Source organism: Chiloscyllium punctatum, chromosome 24 (assembly GCF_047496795.1).
Source record: "Chiloscyllium punctatum isolate Juve2018m chromosome 24, sChiPun1.3, whole genome shotgun sequence".
Lineage (NCBI taxonomy): Eukaryota > Metazoa > Chordata > Chondrichthyes > Orectolobiformes > Hemiscylliidae > Chiloscyllium > Chiloscyllium punctatum.
In genome coordinates, this window is record NC_092762.1 from 25,623,467 (window position 1) to 25,645,718 (window position 22,252).

Genomic DNA, 22,252 nt, shown 5'->3' on the forward strand with positions numbered 1-22,252 from the left:
TCTTGGCCACCCCCTAGAAGAGTCAATCCGGTTTGTCAAACACGGTTTCCCACTCACAAAGCCATGCTCACTATCTCTAAGCAGCCCTTGCCTGACCAAATATATGTAGCTCCTTTCTCTCAGAATCTCCTCCAACAACTTGCCCGTCACTGGACGCACAGGGCTGTAATTTCCTGGATTTTCCCTGCAGTCCTTAAGCGATGGAACAGCATTAGTTGCCCTCTAGTATTCCGACACCTCACTGTGTCTGATGATAATATAAATATCTCTGTTAGGGACACAGTAATTTCTGCCCTAGCTTCCCCCAAGATTCTTGGATCGACCTAATTAGCTACTGAGAATTGATCTTCCTTTATTTGTTTTGAGATTCCAACACTTTCTCTTCTCTGTTTAGGATTCTTTCCAAGACATCGCAAATTATTTCCCAAAGTTCCCGAGCTTCCATGACTTTTTCCCGAGTAAATACTGATAAGACTTTTTTTGTTGTTTAAGATCTCACCCATCTCCTCTGGTTCCATACATAGGCGACCCTATTGATCTTTAAGGGGCCCTAATCTCTACCAAGTTATTCTTTAGCCCTTATTGAAACTTGCACAAAGGCTTCTGAAATTTCAAATAAACCATATCCTCCGTACCAACACCATCCCACCACCACACCCTTATCTATTCTGCCATTTATATTCACACCAACAATTAAAATCCAACAGGCTCAAAAACAAATTCACTTTTATAAAATGTGTTACTCAGTGTCCAGTTAATTTTTATTGATATGTCGTTTCTTACTCATTTCAGCATGCTCCTGACTTACTGTCAGGCTAACAGTATTTGTTGTTAGACTGGAACCATAAAGGGTTGTGGGAGTTCTTGTTTATCAATCTGAAAAAAAGTAGCTTACAGGGTCATCAAGTAATAGAGAAGGCAAATCAAATGCTGCCATTTATTACAAAGAGAATGGAGTCTAAATATAGGAAGGTCTTACTAAAACTATGCAAGGTACAAGTCAGACTACACCTAGAATATTACGAACAATGTGTGTGCCCGAAGGTAAGATATCGTTGTATCAGAGGCAGGCCAGAGAAGGTGCACTCGGCTGATGCTGGAAATGGAGGGATTTTATAATAAGAAGAGATGGAGTAGATTGAGAATGAACCCATTGAAGTTGAGAAAAATGAGAGAGAAACTGAATGAAACATGCAAGATTCTGAAGTACTTTGATCGGACAAATGCTGGGAAGTTAGAAAATAGTACAGTGCAGCAATAGGCCCTTCAGCCCACCTTGATATCATTCTCAACTCATCCATCTGTATGTACATGGTCCATGTCCCTCTATTCTCTGGCCGTTCATGTTTCTGTCTAAACGCCACTTCAAAACTTTACTTACATTTCTGTTTCTACGACCTCGCTTGGCAACTTCCACTCTCTGTGAAAAACAACTTGCCTCACACACCTCATTTAAACTCTCTCTTTCTCACCTTAAATCTCTGCGCTCTAGTATTTGAAACATACACATGGAAAATAGATTCTGACTATCCACATTATCTATTCCTGTCCTAACGTTATATTCCTATACCTGGTTGCCTGTCGGCCTCTGATACTCACACAAAGCAATTCGACTTTGTTTAATTTCCTCTTAACACTTAACACACCCTTAAAAATATAACATAGGTAACGTGCTGATAAACCCCTTTTGCACCCTCTCCAAAGCCTCCACATCCTTCCTGTTGTGTGCAGATGAGCACTGCACACAGTACTCCAACTGTGGAGGTTTTATACAATTACAACATCAGATGCAAATCACTATACCCAACGTTGTGACCGATGAAGGCCAGTGTTCCATGTGCTTTCTTTTCCATCTGAAGCACTTCTGTTGCCATTTTCATGAAGTTACTGACTTGCACCAAGATCCTTCTGTATATCAATGTCCCTCAGTATCCTAACTTTCTTCTTGACTTTGACATCAACTCACACTTGTCCAGATTAAACTCAATTTGTCATTTCTCTGCACATCTTTCAAACTGATCTTTAACCTCCTGCAACCTTGATTGTCGTTGCTCATTAACCCCAACTCCAACAATTTTCATTTCATCTGCAATAATTATATTTGTCACTACCTTTCATTTCAGTTGTGTGAGATTCTGTAACCAGGGGCAGAAAACCCCAGCAAGGGGCTCACCCATTTAAGATGGAGAGAAGGAGGAATGTCTTCACTCAGAGGGTAGTGACTCTGTGGGAACTCCTGACTGCAGGGGGAAGTCGAGGCTGGGTCATTTAGAATATTTACAGCAGAGATGATCAGATTTTAATTAATCAGGGAAACAAGTGTTTTGTGTAATGGGCAGGAAAGTAGCATTGAAGATCATCAGGTCAGCCATGATCTGATTGAAGGGCACAGCATACTCAATGGGCCAAATGGCCTAAATTCTGCTCCTGCATCTCATGGTTTTAACTCAAACACAGTATCTACATGGAAACATTATGGGTCTCTGCTCACAAAACTCCTTTATAATGGGTTTATTAGATATTTATTGTTACACAGCATTTGAACTACAATAAACAGTTTTGTTGATGGCTCCTTGTTATTATGTTATGGAAAACCATCCTGTATATAATCCCGGAATCCATCCATTACAGCCCTGATGCTCATTCGTTATCCAGTCGGGATGGAGACCACTATCACACGCAGTTACTGTACTGCCCTTGCTACAAGTACATTCAGTGTCCTGACTGTAACCATATTGACATTACCACTACTGTCTAGTGTCTATAATGGAATTCCTGCTAATGGTTGCTGCTGCTTACGGTTTCTCAGCTCCACTGGAATAGACTCCAAATTTTGATCTTCAGTTCCACATGGCTATCTCATTAATGCATTAACCTCATCCTTTCTTCACAACTTGGTGGATTTTTGCCTATCCTGCCGAGATCTCAACAAACTTTCCCAGCGATGGTTTTTCTGCATCTACATTTCTGGAATGACGATTCCATCATATCTGTTCACTTTCATTCCATCTGCCTTATGGCGAATACAGGGAGTCATTCCTCAGCAGTGGGGGTTGAACAGATGGGTAGAGGTTGCAGAAATAGGGAGGCTTACAGGGGCTCAAGGATGTTAGAGTTAAACAGAGTTACATCTGGTCAAGAATGTCAGTGGGACAAAGGGGTTTGGGCATTTGGAAGAATTTACAGCGACAGCGGGAGTTGGATTAGATTCTGGAGATAGATAAAGGGATGGATGAACAGAGAGGCAGGCAGACTAGGCAGCACAGACATGGGGTGTTTCAGGGAGAAGAGTTTAGTATATACTAACAGAGATATGGAAGGTTGTAGTGACTGAAGACATTCATAGATGTCAGAAGGCTTCTAGGTTCTGAAGGCTACAAAATTAGGAAGGCAATGGAGAATGCCAGGTTACTGGGTTGGAGACAGTTACAGAGATGGGGAGGGTTGCACAAACTGAAAGAAGTTCCTGTGGTCAAGAGGGTTAGTTGGGGGGGGGGGGATAATTAAAATAGATTAAGTCCTAAGAATTGGAGAAGGATAAGGAGGTTACACATTGGTGTAGAGACTGGATGAGATGGCATTGAAAGTGTGTCTGTTAGGAACTGGAGAGTCACAAAGTTTGGGGTTGGTGCTAAGAACGGGAAATTACACATCAAGGGATTATCCAACCAGGGAAGAATAAAGGAGCTCCAAAGATTGGGGGTGATATCAGGAAGAGGTTACACAGGGGGATCGGGCTTCAGGGGCTGCAGACGTTTATGGAGATAGTGGAGGGTATGGAGCAGTTCACAGAGACAGGAACATTTTTAGGACAGTAATGAGATGCACAGGCGTTAGTGAATGCAAGAATGGGAAGCTTAGTGGGACTGGAGGAGTGAAGGAAGGTACGGACAGTAGTGGTGGCTGCAGATGTTAATGGATAATAGAGAGATCCTGCAGATTAGAGGGAGGGTGGCCTTCAGATTCTGACAGACATTGCAGGAACTGGAGTAAGCTTGGCAAATGGGAATTTGCAGTTATAGAAGGTGCTGAAGGGACAGGAAGCAGCAAAAGATGTCAGGAGGGTTGTGGAGGCAGTTGATTGTTAGGGATACGGACGGCTGCAGAGTTTGCAGTGGATCATACAGACTGGGAGGGCTCTAAGAGCAGGGGAAAGTAACAGAAATAGAGAAATTGCAGTGCCTGAAGAGGGTTCAGCAATCAGGAGGTTTCAAGATGCAAGACAATGTTATAAAGACTGGGACAGTTGTTGGGATGGGAGGAGCATACAAAGATAAGGAGGGCTTTCAACACTGTAGGATAGTATGTTACAGAGTTGGAGAGAGCTTCACAACTAAAGGGGGTTAGAAAGATCAGGAGGATTTCAGGTTATTGGAGCAGCTTTGACTGTAGAGTTTCTGCAGAGAGAGGGAGCGACGTGGAGACTGGAACAGGTGACATAGAGAGGGGGGTTTAAAAATAAGGAGGACTTTTCAGAGAAATGGTGGGATGTAGGGATGGGACATGGTGAGAGTCACCGTAAGAATTACGGCAGCTCATGAGAGTAACGGAAATAAATAGTGTAGTCATAAAGGGAGGATGTTAAAGGTATAAAGATTTGTAGTGATTGAAGGAGATTACATGAACAGGGAGGGTAGTAGGGACCAGCAGAGTTTACAGAGATTGAGTGTGTTTTCGAGAGGAAGAGATTATCATCATTATTAGGATTGTAGAGACTAAATTCCATGATAGGGACGGTAGAACTGGATGGTATCCACAGCCATGGAGGATGTTAACACGTGGAGAAGGTTCCTAAGGTCAGGAGGTCCTTGGGAGATTACACAGATAGTGAGATTGTCAGGTAGGAGCCTGACATAGTTTCAAAGACAGGGAGGTATTTCAAGTCTGGAAGGGATTACACAGATCGGGACAGCTCAATGCACTGAATAATTTTTCACGAATAAGGAAGAGTTGGAGGAGCTGAAGGAGTTTGCACAGATGGGGACGGATGTAGAGGTTAAAGGCAATTACATTGACATGGAGGGTAGTATTGGTAGGAGGAGCTTACAGGGATAAACAGGACTGTCGGGGCTTACAGGGCTGAAGGAATTTACTATCTACTGGAGAAATTTAGGGATTAGGGTGTTAGTGATTGGAGAACCTGACAGAGACAGAGAGCATTGTGTGGACTGGAGGAGCTTCCAAACAGTGGAAGGATTATTGGGACTGAAGGACATTACAGAAATCACTAATACAGCATGGGCCAGGAGTGATGCATGCTATCAACTGTGCTGTCTCAGTGAGGACCAGTACAGCAGAGGGGAAAACACTATCTTCACAAGATGGTGGGAATGCAGCCTAGAATGTTGCTGTTCCTTTGCCCAGCTCTGTATCTGTGTCCTGTCTTCTGGGTCTTAATACAGAAGGTCACGTTACTCCTCGCTGAGCTGTTTACTGTGAATGATCTTACAGATTGAAGGATTTACTGAAGGTTCCAGACCTCCCTCGCCATATCCCTCTGGCTGAGCAAGGCTCTTCAACGAGGTGATGGATGAGACAGGAGTCAGGAAGATCCTGATTACCTGCCTGAGACAGAGCAAAGGACAGAATGGGAAATTAGAGTGATCCAGTGAGGATAACCGATGTACAGTAGCACTGAGCCCAGCAGAGATCTGGAAAGTCACAGTCTCCATCCCTGGCCTGTGTTGCCTCGTCTCTGGAATGGAAAATTCTGTTGGCTCAGGATCTTGAGTAGCTGCAAGAGTGAAAGGTCTGACAGAGGCAACAATTAGACCCTCACAGTGAGGGATATCACATGGAGAGAGACTGAGTAATATTACCAGAGTGCAGGAAGGTTTAAGAATCACGCAATGGTGTCAGCAGAAGTGGGTCTGATGCAGTGGGCACTGCTACCAATACTCAGGGAGTCAGCTATTTTATTGGGATGGTACAGTGGTGGGACCAGTGCCCTGGTCAATCATATGTCCAAAGTTATGCAGAGTGCTTTAAACTGAACAGAAGAGGAGGGACAGGGTTCAGCTGAAGGGAAATTCCCAATTCCATGGAGAAAGGTTGAAATATTGAAACATGGGGATGTAGCTGAAGACAAAAATAAAGAAACTGGAAGAAACTGAGTTTAAGTAAAATTGTACGTCAGCAGATAATTTTGTGTCAGGGAATTGTGGCAGAAAAGTAATTTACTGTTTCTTAATCTGAATGCCCGAAGCATTTTCCATAAGTGATATGCACGAGTGGCTTGTGATTTCTGCCTAATCACCATCAGGGAGACGGGGGCACAGGGTGGGGCATTAATATTCACCCCTCACCCTTCTTCACTCCAATGAGAAAAGCCTTAGCTACCTCAACCTTTCTTCATAGGACATGCCCTCCAGTACAGGCAGCATGCTGGTAAATCTCCTCTTTACCCTCTCTAAAACTTTCACCTCCTTCCTGTAATGAAGGGACCAGAACTGAACACAATATTCCAAGTCGGGTCTAACCAGGGCTCTATCGAGCTGCAGCATAACCTCACAGCTTTACAACTCAATCTCCAAACTCATGAAATCCCACACAATATATTCCTTCTTAACAAGCCGATCAGCTTGGGTGGCTACTTTGAGGGATCTCGGGACTTGGAACCCAAGATCCCTCTGTTCCTCCACACTGCAAAGGATCCTGCCTTTAACCCTGAATTCTGCATTCAAATTCAATCTTCCAAAATGAATGACTTCACACTTTTCAAGATTGAACTCCATCTGCTAATTCTCAGCATCTTGTCAAAGTCCCGTTGCAACCTACAACAGCCGTCCACACTGTCAACCACTCCACCAACCTTTGTGTCATTGGCAAACTTACTAACCCACTCTACCACACACACATCCAACTTATTCATCGAATCACAAAGAGCAGAGGTCCTGTACCCACTCCCTGCAGAAAACCACTGGTCACTGATCTCCAGGATAAATGGTTTCTATCTATCATCGCCCTCTGTGTTCTGTAGGCCAGTAATCCCATATCCAGACAGGCAGGTTTCCCTGTATCCCATGCCTCCGTACTTTCTGAATGAGCCATAAAGGTGTTTCGTCACATTCTCAAAAGATTCAATAAGATTTGTAAGGCATGACCTGCCCCTTACAAAACCATGCTGACTCTGTAATCAAACTATGGTTTTCCAAGCAATAATAAATCATGTCTCCCAGAGTCGTCTCCAATAATCAGCACACCACAGACATAAGACTGACAGGTTGTCAATTCCCAGAATTATCCCTATTCCCTTTCCTGAACAAGGGAATAATATTTTTCTGCCTCCAATCACCTGGTCCGACTCCAGTGGACAGTGAAAGGGCAAACATCATCACCAGGTGCGCAGCAATCCATTCCCTCGATTCGTGTAGTAACTTTGGACGCATCCAGATTGGTTCAGTGACCTAACTATCCTTATCTTTTACAAACTTCTCAGCACATCCTCCTTCTTAACACTCACCTGTTCACGTGCATCGGCCTGTTTCACCCTGTCCTCAAAAATGACAAGGTCCCTCTCAGCAGTGAATACTGAGACGTAGCATTCATTAAGGACCTCCCTTACCTCCTGTGCCTCCAGGCTCAATTTCCTTCCTCTATCCCAGTTTGGCCTTACCCTCACTGTGGCCATGCTCTTCTTCCTCGCATAAGTGGAGAATGCCTTACGGTTTTCCTTAATCATTCCCATCAATGCTTTTTCATGCCCCCTTCTAGTTGCCCAAAGTCAATTCCTCAGTTCCTTCCTGGTACCTTCAGAGAATCCCTGCAGTGTGGAAATAGGCCATTTGTCCCAACACCTCCATATCAACCCTCCAAACAGTATCCAACCCAGCCCTATTCCCCCACCCTATAACTCTCGATTTGCCCTGACTAATGCGCCAAACCTACCCATCCGTGAACACTATGGGTAATTTAGCATGGCTGAGTCAACTAAACTGCACATCTTTGGGCTGTGGGAGGTAACCGGAGCACCTGGAGGAAACCCACGTAGACACAGGGAGAATGTATAAACTCCACACAGACTGTCGCCTGAGGCTGGAATCGAAATGGAGTCCGTGGTGCTATGAGGTCGCAGTGCTCACCACTGAGACACTGTTCCACCCAACGTAACTCTCTGGAGCCCTGTCTGATCCTTACTTCCTCAACCTTAAGTAAGCTTCCTTCTTCCTCTTGACTAGATGCTAAAGTCCATGTGGACAACGTCGACTGTTCTGCCTTCACGTATCTTGGGCCACCTCCTCAAAGAGTCAATCCAGATTGTGAAATGCGGTTTCCCACTCACAAAGCCATGCTGACTATCTTGGATCAGCCCTTGTCTTTGTAAATATAAGGAGCTCCTTTCTCTCAGAATCTCCTCCAACAACTTCCCCATCACTGGGCTCACTGGGCTGTAATTTCCTGGCGTTTCCCAGCAGCCCTTAAGTGATGGAACAGCATTAGCCAACCTCTTGCCTTCCATCATCTCATTGTCTGTTGATACTGTAAATATCTCTGTTAGGGACACTGCAATCTCTTCCCTAGTTTCCATTAATATTTTAGGATTGACCTAATGAGCTACTGAGGATTGATCTACCTTTATTTGTTTTAAGATTCCAGCACTTTCTCTTCTCTGGTGAGGACTCTTTCCAACACATCATTTTTTATTTCCTCAAGTTCCCGAGTTTCCAGGTCTTTCGCCACAGTAAACACTGACAAGACTATTTTGTCTAATACCTCACCCATCTCCTCTGGTTCCACACATGGGTGACCTTATTGATTTTTAAGGGGCCCTATTCTCTACCAGGTTACTCTTTCGCACTTATTGAAACTTGCATACAGGCGTCTGATAAGTCAAATACATCATATCTCCCATACCACTCCACCGCTTCTACACCCTTACAATTCTGCCATTTATATTCACACCAACAAATTAAATCCAACAGGCTCAAAAACAAATTCTCTTTTATCAAATGTGTTTCTGAGTGTCCAGTTATTGTATATTGACATATCCTTTCTAACAATTTCTGTATGCTTCCGACGTACTGTCAGGCTAACACCAGAAAGAGTTGAGGGAGTTCTTGTTTATCAGTCTGAAAAAGGTAGCTTACAGAGTCAGCAGGTAATAGAGAAGGCCAATCCAATGCTGGAAGTGCTTATTCTCAGCTCCACCCAATGTCTCATTAATGCATTATCCTCATCCTTTCTTTTCAACTTGTTGATTTCTTTTTCCTTGAAACGTCGATTTTCCTGCTCCTTGGATGATGTCTGACCTGCTGCACTTTTCCAGCAACACATTTTCAGCTCTGATCTCCAGCATCTGCAGTCCTCGCTTTCTCCTCGAAGATTTTTTTACCCAGTCTGCCTCTTGGGACTAGATTGGATGGGCATATCTGGTCAGCATGGAAGGGTTGGACAGAAGGATATGTTTCCATCCTGTTTTACATCTCATTGACTCTATGACTCTATCCCAACAACCCTTCAGTGTTCACTTCCCAGTTGTGGTCATTCCGCAGCTACATCTCCGGAATGACAGTTCCATCATACCTGTTCATTGTCATTCCATCTGCCTTATGGCAAATACAGGGAGTCATTCCTCAGTCGTGGGGAGTTTAACGGATGGGTAGAGGTTACAGAGATAGGGAGGCTTACAGGGGCTCGAGGATGTTCGAGTTAAACAGAGTTACATCTGGTCAAGAATGTCAGTGGGACAAAGGGGTTTGAGGATTGGAGGAATTTACAGAGACAGGGAGCTGGATTAGATTCTGGAGATAGGGAAAGGGATGGATGTAGGGAGAGGCAGGCAGAGTGAGAGGCAGTGACAGGGGGTATTTCAGGTAGGAGAGAATTGTATATACTGACAGAGGTATGGAAGGTTGTAGTGACGGAAGACATCTACAGATGTAAGGCAGTTTCTAGGTTCTGGAGGCTACATGGATAGGAAGGCAATGGAGAATGCCAGGTTGCTGGGTTGGAGACAGTTACACAGATGGGGAGGGTTGCACAATCTGAAAGAAATTCCTGTGGTCGGGAGTGGTGTGGGAGGCGGGAACGAGGGTGAAATTTAGAACAATTCAGGTCAAAGAATTGGAGAAGGGTAAGGAGATTACAAATTTTTCACAGTGCAGGAAGGGCTGTAGGAGTTGGAGAAGATTACCTAGGTAGGGACCGGTGGAAAGGTTAAAGATAAATACATTGATATGGGGAGGGGGTGGTATTGGTAGGAGGAGCTTACAGGGATGACGGGACTGTCAGGGTTTACAGGGATGAAGGAATTTAGTATCTACTGGAGAAGTTTAGGGATGAGGGTGTTATGGATTAGAGAACCTGACAGAGACAGAGAGCATTGTGTGGACTAGAGGAGATTCCAAATAGAGGAAGGATTATCGGGACTGGAGGATATTACAGAGATCACTAACACTGCATGGGCCAGGATTGATGCTTGGGACCTCCTGTACTGTCTCAGGGAGGACCAATACAGCAGAGGTGAGAGCAGGACCCTCACAGATGGTGGGAATGAAGCCTAGGATGTTGCTGTTCCTTGCCCAGCACTATATCTGCATCCTGTCTTCCAGGTCTGAATACAGAAGGCTACTCGCCCCACCCTATGCTGTTTACTGTGAGTGATCTTACTGGCTGCAGGATTTACTGAAGGCTCCAGATCTCCCTCTCCCTCTCTCTCTGGCTGACCAAGCGTCTTCAATGAGCTGATGGATGAGACAGGATTTAGGAATATCCTGATTTCCTGCATGAGACAGAGAAGTAGACAGAATGGGAAAGTAGACTGATGCAGTGAGGATAACTCATGCAGAGTGGCATAGTGTCCAGCAGAGATCACGAAAATATCAGTCTCCAACTCTGACCTGTGCTGATGCATCTCTGTGGAGTGGACAATTCTGTTGACTTAGGATCTCAGACCAGCAGTAAGATAAGAAACGCTGACAGAGGCAGCAAATAGACCCACGCAGCGAGGGATACCACATGGAGATATACTGAGCGATATCAGCAGAGTTCAGGAAAGTGTCTGAAGACGTGGTTCTGATGCAGTGTGGACTGCTACCAGCACTCAGGGAGGAGTCAGCCATTATACTGGAATGGGCTCCACTGGTACGGTGCTGGGGCCAATGTCCTTGTCAATCATATGACCAGGATTATGCAGAGTGCTTTAAACTGACACAGATGAGGAGGAACTGAGTTTAGGTGAAAAGAAATTCTCAAGTCCAAAGAGAAAGGTTGAAATATTGGAACACCATGGAGATGTGGCTAAAGACAAACAGAAAGAAACAGGAAGGGACTGAGTTTAACTGAAATTGTACATCAGCAAATAGTTTTGTGACAGGAAATTGTGATAAAAAAGTAAATTACTGTTTCTTAATTTGAATGCATGAAGTATTTGCAATATGAAATATGCACGTGTGACTGGTGATTATTATCTAATCACCATCAGGGAGACGTGGTCACTGGGTAAACAAAAAGGTGAGTCATTAATATTAGAGTTCATACAACATTGTGGAAAGCCAGACAGAATGGGAAGCAGGATGGGAAACTCCCATAGTTAGGGAAAACAATGGGATTACCAAGCAATTGGAAACCATTTCTAGATAATAAGGGTCAGAGCACAGAAGTGGAAGGGCAGTGTTAAGGCCCCTTTACAACATGACATTATTAGACACTGCATTAACAGGGAATTATTTCAATTTGTAACGAAGGCACTGGGATAATTGTGAGGGAATTCAATCTTCCTCTCATCATCTTGTTGGCGGTGGGTCACAGACAAGGCTGACTATTTCCCACTCTCAGGGGGAGCTGAAAATGTGTTGCTAGAAAAGCGTAGTAGGTCAGGCAGCATCCAAGGAGCAGGAGAATTGACATTTCGGGCATGAGCCCTTCTTCAGGAATGCCCGAAATGTCGATTTTCCTGCTCCTTGGATGCTGCCTGTCTTGCTGCGCTTTTCCAGCAACACATTTTCAGCTCTGATCTCCAGCATCTGCAGTCCTCACTTTTTCACTCTCACGGGGAGTCTGTACAGACCGATGTGTCCTTCCACAGACTTTGTTACACTTGGGACAGAAGGTGGCCATCGGAAGGGTGTGAGTGGGGCGTCGGTGTGACAGCGAGCTCCTTGTGCTGTTTTCTCCTAGTTTCCCATTTTCCCCACAGCATGTCGCGAGGTGCTCGACACCTTCCCAGTGCTCCTCCCCAACTTCGGAAGGTCTTGGCCCAGTAATTCCCAGGAGTTACCGGATTTGATTAAGAGATGAAAAAAAAAACGATCAATTCTGAAGAAGCCAAAGTTTAGAAATGTGGACACATTTGTTAAAGAGATCACTAGGGAGTCTCCGAGCAGGAGTGCAGTAGGAATAGGAAACGTTGCCAGCGTTTAATCAGATGATAAGAACAGGGAGAGGTGAAGGTGCTGGAGGTGGTGAGAGTGTTATAGAGAGGGGCAAAGGCCTGAACAATGTTACAAAGCCAATACGAATTGCTGCAGCTAGAGCTGTTTGCAGAGGTAGGGATGGACATCTGTATTCTCAGTGATTCATTCATGGCCTGAGGATGTCACCGGATGGAGCAGCATAATTCCCCCACTGCTAGAGTCAGCCATATTGCTGTGGGACTGGAGTCACATGTGAGCCAGACCAGGTAAGAATGTCAGATATCCATCCCGAAAGGACATACGTGAACAAGTTGAGTGTATCCAGATAATCAAAAATGCTTATATGGTGACCTCACTAATGTCCTTTACAGATACAATCTGACATCCCAACTTCTACTCTCAATGCTGTGACCAATGAAGGAAAGTATCCCAAACGCCTGCTGCACCAGCCTGTCTACCTGCAATGCTACTTTCAAAGAACTGTGTACCTGCATCCCTGGGTCACTGATTGGCAACACTACCCAGGGCCCAAACATTAACTGTACAAGTCCAGCCAGGTCTGCTTTACCAGAATGCAACATATTGCCTTTCTCCACCTGCTATTCCTCAACTCATTGCCCCAGCATTACTGTTGATCCCATTGTACTCTTGGATAATCCTCTTCACTGTCCACATTATCACCAATTTCATTGTCAGTCACAAACTTGCTAACCATGACTCCTGTATTATCATCCAAACCATTTATATAAATGATTCACAACAGTGACCCACCACCGAACCCCATGACACACCGTTGGTCACAGGTTTACAGTTGAACTGCAACCCTCTTTGAACACACTCTGTCACCTACCATTAATCCAATTTTGTATCCAATTGGTGAGTGCACCCTGGTTATGTGTGATCTAAACTTATGAATCAGTCTGCCATGCAGAACTTTGTGAAGGGCCTTGCTAAAGTTAATGTGGACATCAGGTACTGCTCCGCTTTGATCTGTCACTTGTCTATCTCTACACTGAGGTTTGAGGCATGATTTCCCGTACACAAAGCCATGCTGACTATCGTTAGTCTGTCCTTGCCTTTCCAAATGCATAATGATCCTTTCTATCAGAATCAACTCCAAAAACTTACCGACCGCTGCCATCAGTCTCACTGGTCTGTAGTGGCTGTCGATGACAGGAACATCTCTGCGAGGGACTCGGTAGTTTCCTCGCTAGCTTCTCACTCGGCACTGGGATACATCTGATAATTTCCCAAGGTTTTATCTGACGTTTCTTTTGCATTTTAAGCCATCCAGCACCTCCTGTTCTCCAAGGTGAACTCTGTTCAAGACATCCGGATGTATTTTCCCAAATTCGCGAGCTTCCATGTCTTTCTCCGTAGTAAATTTGAACACAAAATATTTGTTCAGTATCTCCCCCATCAGCAGTGATTCTACACAGACAGCCTGGTTTTTAGTCCTGGTTGAATACTGTTAAAATGCTTCTGAAATTTCAAATATCCCTCTCCCGCAACTAGCTTCCTCCAGCCTTAACTATTCTGCCATTTATGGTCCCACCAAAATATAGAATCCAACAGATTTAAAAATATTCGCCTTTTATAAAATCATGCATCTCCCATTGTTTCTAAGCATCCAGTTATCATTTATTGTCATATTCTTTATAATACACTCCAACACGTTCCCGACTTACTGTCAGGTTAACACCATTTGGTTTCAGACTGACTGCACAAAGGGTTTAGGGAATCCTTGTGGATCAATCTGTAAAAGGTAGTTTACAGGGTCAGCAGGTAATAGGGAAGGCAAATCAAATGTTGCCATTTAGTACAAAGGGAATGAAGTCTAAAAATAGGGTGGTCTTGCTAAAACGATGCAAGGTACAAGTCAGACCACACCTAGATTATAATGAACAGTATGCGTGCCCTAAGGAAAGACATTATTGTATTGGAGGCAGGCCAGGGAAGGTTCACTCGGCTGATCCTGGAGTTGGCGGGATTTTCCAATGAGAAGAGGTGGAGTAGATTGACCTTGAGCCTATTGGGGTTTTTGAAGAATGGAAGAGAAATTGAATGAAACATCCTGGATTCTGAGGGGCTTTCACAGGGTAGATGCCCTGAAGTTAGAAACTACAACAATACAGCAGAGTAATAGGCCCTTCGGCCCACCATGGCTGTGCTGAACATTGTGCTATTCTAAACTAATCCCATCTGCCTGCACATGGGCGATAGCCCTCTATTCTCTGTCTATTCATGTTTCTGTCTATATGCTACTTCAAAACTTTGCTCTCGCTGCCACCTCTCCCACCTCCTGAGCAGTTCTACCCTCTCGGTAAAGACAACTGGCCTCATTCATCTCACTTAAAACTTCTCACTCTCACCTTAAACCGGGGCACGCTAGTATTTGATAATTCTACATTGGAAGAAGGATTCCAACTATCCACACTATTCAAGCCTTTCCTAATGCTATATACGTGTACCCAGTCACTTCTCAGTCTCTGATATTCTCACAAAACAATCCAACTGCGTTCAACCTCTTTATAGTAAACACATTCTCATCCAGGCAACATTCTGCCAACCCTCTGTTGCAACCTCCCAAAAACCTTCACATCCTTCCTGTGGTGTGTCGATGAGAACGACACACAACATTCCAGACATGGCCAAATAAAGTTTCATTCAGTCACAACATGACATGCAAACGTCTGTACTCAATACTGTGACCAATGAAGGTAAGCATACCGTACTCCTCCTTTACCACCACATTCTGCTCTGTTGTTATTTTCAGGGAGCTACGGATTAGCAACCAAGGTCATCTGTTTATCTATGTTTCCAATTAGTCAATTAGTGTACTTCTCTCTTCCATTTGACTTCATAAATGCATCACTTCACACTTGTCCCGATGAAATTCAATTTGCGATTTCTCTGCACAGCGTTCCAGCTGATCTACATACTGCTGCAACCTTGAACACTCTTCCTCACTATCCACAATTCCCCAAACTATCCCTAATCATTACATGCCTTTACAAATGTCGTCTGCAATATACTAACCAAACTGCAGACCTTTTCATCTGAATCACAGATATAAATTACACACAGACATCGCAGCACTGATCCTTGTGAAACATCATTGGCCACAGACGTCCAATCAGAAATTGACCACCCCACATGCCTCTGTCTACTATCACCAAGAAAATATTGCATCCAACTTACCAATGAGCATGGATTGTGATTTGATCTTCCAGATCCCCCTTGCTATTTGGAAGTTGTCCATTCAAAATGACTCTATATTTTGATTCCCAGATTAAATTGGCTGTCTCACTAATGCACTGACTGCGTCCTTTCTTCAGAACAAAACGGGACCTTCTTTGGTGTTTTTGCTGATCCTGCCTAAATCCCTACAACCCCTCAATAATCACATTGCTGTCATGATCAATCTGCAGCCACCCCTCCACAATAACAGTTCAATCATATCTGTTCCCTTCAGTTAATGCTGTCATTCCATCTGCCTTGTTGCAAATGCATGGCGCGTGTCACTGTGAGAGGGCCTTTGAGGGACGGTTCGAGGTCACAGAGTGGGAGAGATGTTTGGGGGCGCGACAATGTTGCAGGGTTAAACATAATTACAGTTGCTACAGAATGTTCGCAGGAGAAAACATTTTATTGTTTGGAGGAAGTTAGTTCGATAAAGCATCTTTGATTAGATTCCAGAGATCGGGATGTGTATAGGATTGTGTATCGTTACATGGTCTATGTTGATCAGGGCGTAGAAACATTCACAGGATTCCAGGATGCTGTACATTTAACAACAGTTGTGGGATCTGGAGAATAACACAGTGATAGGGAGGATGGTATGGACTGGAGAATATTTCAGGGAAAGGGAGGGTGGTATGGACTGGAGAATGTTGCAAGCACATGGAAGATGATATAAGCTGGAGAATGCTGCAGCAATAGAGAGGAGTATATGGACTGGAGGATGTTGCAGGGATAGGGAGGAAGTTGTCGACAGGATAAAGTTAGAAGGAGAGATGATTTTATGCACTGGAAGGTATGTCAGAGAGAGTGAGTGGTGTGCATGCTGCAAGATATGACAGGGATAGGGAAGCTTGTCGAGACTGGAGGAGAGAGTCATAAAGAGGGTTTTGAGAGACCAAATTCACTTATGAACATAGGATGTGCTACAGTGAGCAGAGTCTTTTGCAGATAGAAACGAGGATACAATGGCCACAAAGCAGTCACACCTATACATAGGTATATTGGAACTGAAGGAATTGAAGAAACTACACAGACTGGGAGTGTAGTATGCAGTGGAGTAGATATGGATGCTTTTAGAGACTCAACGTTAGGAAATAATGGGGGTTGCAATGCTGAGAGCGGGTTTCAGCAAGGTGGAGGATATGGACCGAAAGGAGCTTTCACAGATAGCGATGATTTTCAGGTCTGGTGGGGGCTGCACAGTACAGGGAATTGTAGTGGCTGGAGGCATTTACACAGATAGGGAGAGTATTAGTGGTCGGCAGAATTCACAAAAACGGGTCTGCAGGACTTGACAGAAATCAAAAGGGTTGTATCAACTTGATGGTGTACAGAGGCAGGAAAGGTTGTGGGGATTGGAGCAGCTCACCATGACAGAGAGATGTATGGAGGCTGGAAATGTTGCAGAAAGATTACTATGTTTAATTGGATAGAACTCCACATAAGTCTGTCCTGGTTCTTTCTTTATGTAGCTGAACCACTGTCGATAAGCTTCTTTTACTCATCCATAAGCACTTAAAATAGCCTGTTCGACATGTGCATGATCTCTTGGTCACTCAGGAGACAACGCTGCAAATACCTCACTGGCTCTGCCTAACAGCTTAGACTGAACTAACGTCGCCCACAAGACTTCAGGCCACTGCATCAGTCTATCCAATTTTTCAAATGAACTACAGTGGTTCTTGAAAGTAGAGTCACAGGTAGATAGGATAGCAAAGAAGGCACTTGGTATGCATTCCTTTATTGTCAGATTATTGAGTACAAGAGTTGGGAGGTCATGTTGCGGTTGTACAGGACATTGGTTAGGCCACTTTTGGAATACCGTGTGCAATTCTGGTCTCCTTCCTATCGGAAGGATGTCGTGAAACTTGAAGGGTTCAGAAATGATTTACAAGTATGTTGCCAAGGTTAGAGGATTTGAGCTATAGGGAGATGCTGCATCGGCTGGGGCGTCGGAGGCTGAGGGGAGACCTTATAGAGGTTTACAAAATTATGAGGGGCATGGATAGGATAAATAGACAAAGTATTTTCCCTGGCGTCGGTGATTCCAGAACTATAGTGCATAGGTTTAGGTTGAGAGGGGAAATATATAAAAGAGAGCTAAGGGACAAATATTTCACACAGAGGGTGGTACACGTTTGGAATGAGCTGCCAGAGGAAGTGGAGGAGGCTGGGACAATTGCAAGAGTTGAAAGGCATCTGGATGGGTATATGAATAGGAGGGGTTGAGACGGAGATGGGCCAGGTGCTGATTGGTGCGACTGGATTGGCATGGACAAGTTGGACCGAAGGGTCTGTTTCCATGCTTTACATCTCTATGATTTGACAAGGGTGGAGAAGGGGGAGTTGTCTTTTTCTTCCAATGGCCCAAACCGACTTCAGGTTTGTTCCCACACAGTTCAAAGGAAAGCAATGCGATAATATTGGTCATTTAGGATTGCAGGAGATACAAAACCAAGGCCAGGTTGGAAGGGCTTGTGGGAGTGAGAGAGAAGGAAGATGTTCAACAGCTGGAAAGGTTTACAGGGAGTGGATACTGTCAGGACTAGAGAACATGACATGCTCACTCATGAGAAGGAGATAACGATATGGCACTCGGTCAAACACAGCAGGAGGAACCCAAGCTCCATACCTGTCATTTGCTCAGGGAGCTGCTCTCACCCAATCTGTGCCAAGCCCCACATAAAAAACAGAGTCTAGATTAGAGTGGTGCTGGAAAAGCACAGCAGGTCAGGCAGCATCTGAGGAGCGGGAACATCAACATCAGGCAAAACGTCGATTTTCCCGCTCCTCGAATGCTGCCTGACCTGCTGTGCTTTTCCAACACCACTCTAATCGCGACTCTGATCTCCAGCATCTGCAATTCTCACTTTTGCCACATACAATCGGCATGAGGTTTCCCAACTTCTTGTGCTCAGGGCCCAGTGCAGTCACCCCTGAACCTGTCAGTGAGGTATTTACATAGTTATACATTCTCCAGAAACACTGTGTCTGAGCCGAAATAAACTGGTAAATTCACACTCTACCAAGCAAAGACTATCTGCACTCAGATTCCCCGGTGATACAACCTTCTGAGTGACAGTCTACAGAGAACAACAGAATCCACGAATCCCCATTGCATGTGTCAGGGTCAATGACAAAAGTTTCATTCTTTTAAAAATGACAACTCCTCAATTCCTGCATCTCATAAAACTGCCATTTAAAAATATTAAAATAAAGAACATTCTAAATGAAGGCTTTGATGAGGTGAGCTCTGGTCAGTCCTGTAGATCTGTTTGTTACAAGATGCACGGAGAGTGCTTTTTACCAGAGCACCACTAGGTCAGTGTCAGGCACAAAGAGAGAACGGGCAAATAGATTCACACCTGAATTCACTTCTCCCAGCCTGGCAATCTTAAGCTGTGCTCACCATTCCGGTAAAGATCTCTAGAAACAGGAGATCAGAGCCAGAAGACTGGAGGTTGGCTTTCGTGTTGCTACTATTTAACAAAGGCAGTAAGGAAAAGTCATGGAACTATAGCCTGGTGAGCCTGACATCGGTGTGTACGTTGTTGGAGGGAATCGTGAGGGACAGGATGTACATGTATTTGGAAAGGCAAGGACTGATTAGGGATAGTCAACATTTCTTTTTGAGTCGGAAATCCTGTCTCACAAACTTGATTGAGTTTTTTGAAGAAGTAACAGAGAAGATTGATGAGGTCAGAGCAGTGGATGTGATCGATATGGACTTTAGTAAGGCGTTCAACAAGGTTCCCCATTGGAGGCTGGTTAGCAAGGTTAGATCTCACGGAATACAGGGAGAACTAGCCAATTGGTAAAGAACTGTATTAAAGGTAGAAGACAAAGTGTGGTGGTGGAGGGTTGGTTTGCAAACTGGAGGCCTGTGACCAGTGGAGTGCCACAAGGATCGGTGCTGGGTCCAATATTTTGCATTGTTTCCAAAAATGATCTGGATGTGAGCATAAGAGGTATAGTTAGTCAGTTTGCAGATGACAACAAAATTGTAGGTGTAGTGGCCAGCGAAAGAGGTTACTTCCAATTACAATGGAATGTTGATCAGATGGGCCAATGCGCTGAAAGTGGCAGATGGATATTAATTCAGATAAATGCGAGGTGCTGCATTTTGCGAAAGCAAATCTTAGCTGGACTTAAACACTTAATGGTAAGTGTTGACGGAGTGTTGCTGAACATAGAGATATTGGAATGCAGGTTCATAGCTATTGCTAGCAGAGTCGCAGATAGGTAGGATAGTGAAGGCGGCATTTAGTATGCTTTCTTTTATTGGTCAGAATATTGAGTACAGGAGTTTTGAGGTCATGTTGTGGATGTACAGGACATTGGTTAGGTCACTTTTGGAATACTGTGTGCAATTCTGGTCACCTTCCTATCAGAAGGATGTTGTGAAACTTGAAAAGGTTCAGAAAAGATTTACAAGGATGTTGCCAGGATTGGAGGATTTGTGCTATAGAGGAGTTGAATAGGCTGGGGCTGTTTTCACTGGAGCATCGAAGGCTGAGGGGTGACCTTATCGAGGTTTATATAATCATTAAGGGCATGGAGAGGCTAAAGAGACAAAGTCTTCACCCACGGGAACGGGAGTCCAGAACTGGAGGACACAGGTTTACGGTTAGAGGAGAGAGGTATAAAAGACACTTAAGGGGCATTTTTTTCACGCAGAGGGTAGTACGTGTATGGAATGAGCTGCCAGAGTAAGTGGTGGAGGCTGATACGAAGCTATCTGGATGGTTATATATCCTTAGGAAGGGTTTGCAAGAATATGGGCCAGATGCTGGTAGGTGGGACTGGATTGGGTTGGGATATCTGGTCGGCATGGACAGGTTAGACCGAAAGGTCTGCTTCCATGCTGTACATCTCTTTGACTCTAAGATCAGCTGAATGGTCCAATCAAAGATGATCTGTGGTTCAAATCGTAACATCCTTCAGGGTCCACAAACTATTCTTGGTCCCATCCTGCAGGCTCTATGAATGCCACACTGTCTAACCTCCTGCAGGATCCACGTTCCTTCCTACCTTAGTACATTCCTCCAGGTTCTGCAGCCCTTCCTACCTCCGTAACATGGCCCGGTCTCTACAAATCTTCCTTCCTCTGCAATGTTCCCCAGAAAGGCACTGGAGGATGGTGACATTTACAGAGTTAGGGAGGGATATCGGGATTGGAGGATTTTGCAGGCATTAGGAATATTGGGACTTGAGGAGGTTTCACAGTTTATAAGTGTTATATGGACTGTAGCAATTTACAAAGATAGAGATGGTTTCAGATTGGAAGATTCTGCAGATAAAGTTTACATGGTTAAAGGCAGGAACCTTAGCAGTGTGCACGAACAGAGTGATCATCTGTACCTGAAGTTACCACCCAAGTTGAGAGGGTGTTCAGAAGGCGTATGGTGTGTTGGCTTTCATTAGCAGGTATGGCTAAGACCCTAAACAATTTTTTCCCTCCAGAGCTTACTGTGGACAAAGACTGGGGAACGCAGAGAACAAGAGTAATACGTTAGACCACATTTGGAGTTCTCTGCAATTCCAGTCTCCCTGCTATAGGAAGGATGCTGTGAAAATTGAAAGGGTTTAGAAAAGATTTACAAGATTTTGCCAGGGTTTTTGCTGAATAAGCTGGGGCTATTTTCCTTGGAGCGTCGGAGACTGAGGGGTGACCTTACAGAGGTTGAGATAAACATGAGGGGCATGGATTTGGTAAACATTCAAGGTCTTTTCCCAGGGGTTGGGCAGCCCAAAACTGGAGGACATAGGTTTAGGGTTAGAGGGCAAAGGTTTAAAAAGGGACTGAAGGGGCAACTTTTTCACGCACATGGTGATGTGTGTATGGAATAAGCTGAGAGAGAATGTAATGGAGACTGATTATCTTTTAAATGTTGTAATTGTATCTGGATGGATATATGGATAGTCAGAGTTTCGCGGTACATGGGCCAAATGCTGGTAAATGGGATGAATTTATTTACATCTTCTCGTCAGCATGGATGAGTTGGACTTGAAGGCTCTGTTTCCATGCTGTACACCTCTATTACTTTAAAAGAGTGCATGTTATCGAAGAGGTGATGCTGGTGGTTTTAAAACACAAAGGAATGGAAAGCCCCAGGCCCTGATTAAGTGTATCACAGGAGATTGTGGGATGCTAGGGAAGAAATTGTGGGGCTACTAGCAAGGGTATTTGTACCATTGACAGCTATGTGTGATCGGCTGGAAGGCTGGAGGGTGATATAGTGGATTTCCAAGATTCCAAAGGGATCTTGATGAAATGGGTGAATGGGCTGAAAAACTGCAGATGGAATTCAATCTGAATAAATGCGACGTAATGCATTTGGTAAAACAAACAAGGGTAGAGCTTATACAATTAATGTTAGGGCCTCGGTTCGTGTTTTAAAGCAGAGGGACCTCCGGGTTCGGGTACATAATCCTTGAAGTTTGCATCACAGCATTGATAAGACAGTGCTTGGCATGCCTGACTATTGCTCAGTCCATTGAGTGGAGGATTTGGGACGTCATGTTGAGCTTGTACAGACATTTGTGAGGCCTGTTCTGCAATACCCCATCTAGTTCTGGTCGCCCAGTTATAGGGAGGATATTATTAATCTGAAGGGTGTTCAGAAGCGATGTACCAAGACGTTGCTGGGTATAGA